This window comes from Cucurbita maxima, unplaced genomic scaffold (genome assembly GCF_002738345.1).
Source record: "Cucurbita maxima cultivar Rimu unplaced genomic scaffold, Cmax_1.0 Cma_Scf05648, whole genome shotgun sequence".
NCBI classification, from domain to species: domain Eukaryota; kingdom Viridiplantae; phylum Streptophyta; class Magnoliopsida; order Cucurbitales; family Cucurbitaceae; genus Cucurbita; species Cucurbita maxima.
The window spans coordinates 1-987 of record NW_019277664.1 but is presented as its reverse complement, the minus strand read 5'-3'; the positions used below and the strand labels follow the sequence as shown (position 1 = coordinate 987).

The following is a 987-nucleotide window of genomic DNA, read 5'->3' as shown; positions in this document are numbered from 1 at the left end:
ATTTCTCCCAGTTCTTTTCTTCCTTTCTCTACAAATGAGAACCCCTCCCCCGCTCACGCCCATCGCGTTTCGATCATGCCGCCCCGCATGCGTTAAATCCGATTTTGTGCGCATGGCATGTCGGTGCAATCATACCAGCACTAATGCACCGGATCCCATCAGAACTCCGCAGTTAAGCGTGGTTGGGCGAGAGTAGTACTAAGTTGGGTGACCACTTGGGAAGTCCTCGTGTTGCACCCCTTTTTTTCTTTCAATTTCTCCCAGTTCTTTTCTTCCTTTCTCTACAAATGAGAACCCCTCCCCCGCTCACGCCCATCGCGTTTCGATCATGCCGCCCCGCATGCGTTAAATTCGATTTTGTGCGCATGGCATGTCGGGTTTGATCATACCAGCACTAATGCACTGGATCCCATCAGAACTTCGCAGTTAAGCGTGCTTGGGCGAGAGTAGTACTAAGTTGGGTGACCACTTGGGAAGTCCTCGTGTTGCACCCCTTTTTTTCATTCAATTTCTCCCAGTTCTTTTCTTCCTTTCTCTACAAATGAGAACCCCTCCCCCGCTCACGCCCATCGCGTTTCGATCATGCCGCCCCGCATGCGTTAAATTCGATTTTGTGCGCATGGCATGTCGGGTGCGATCATACCAGCACTAATGCACTGGATCCCATTAGAACTCCGCAGTTAAGCGTGCTTGGGCGAGAGTAGTACTAAGTTGGGTGACCACTTGGGAAGTCCTCGTGTTGCACCCCTTTTTTTCTTTCAATTTCTCCCAGTTCTTTTCTTCCTTTCTCTACAAATGAGAACCCCTCCCCCGCTCACGCCCATCGCGTTTCGATCATGCCGCCCCGCATGCGTTAAATTCGATTTTGTGCGCATGGCATGTCGGGTGCGATCATACCAGCATTAATGCACCGGATCCCATCAGAACTCCGCAGTTAAGCGTGCTTGGGCGAGAGTAGTACTAAGTTGGGTGACCACTTGGGAAGTC

General features: G+C 51.1%; 3 non-coding genes and 1 pseudogene across 3 annotated transcripts; all 4 read left to right on the top strand.

Moving 5' to 3' along the window:
* The first annotated feature begins 121 nt into the window (after window positions 1-121).
* On the top strand, window positions 122-240 carry LOC111476142. Its single transcript, XR_002716927.1, has one exon. It is a non-coding gene; the product is annotated as a 5S ribosomal RNA (ribosomal RNA).
* Window positions 241-375: 135 nt separating this feature from the next.
* LOC111476143 lies at window positions 376-494 on the top strand. The gene has a single exon (XR_002716928.1). It is a non-coding gene; the product is annotated as a 5S ribosomal RNA (ribosomal RNA).
* A 135-nt stretch (window positions 495-629) lies between these two features.
* LOC111476141 lies at window positions 630-748 on the top strand. Its single transcript, XR_002716926.1, has one exon. It is a non-coding gene; the product is annotated as a 5S ribosomal RNA (ribosomal RNA).
* A 135-nt stretch (window positions 749-883) lies between these two features.
* Window positions 884-987, top strand: LOC111476144 (annotated as a pseudogene; the record flags this gene model as incomplete).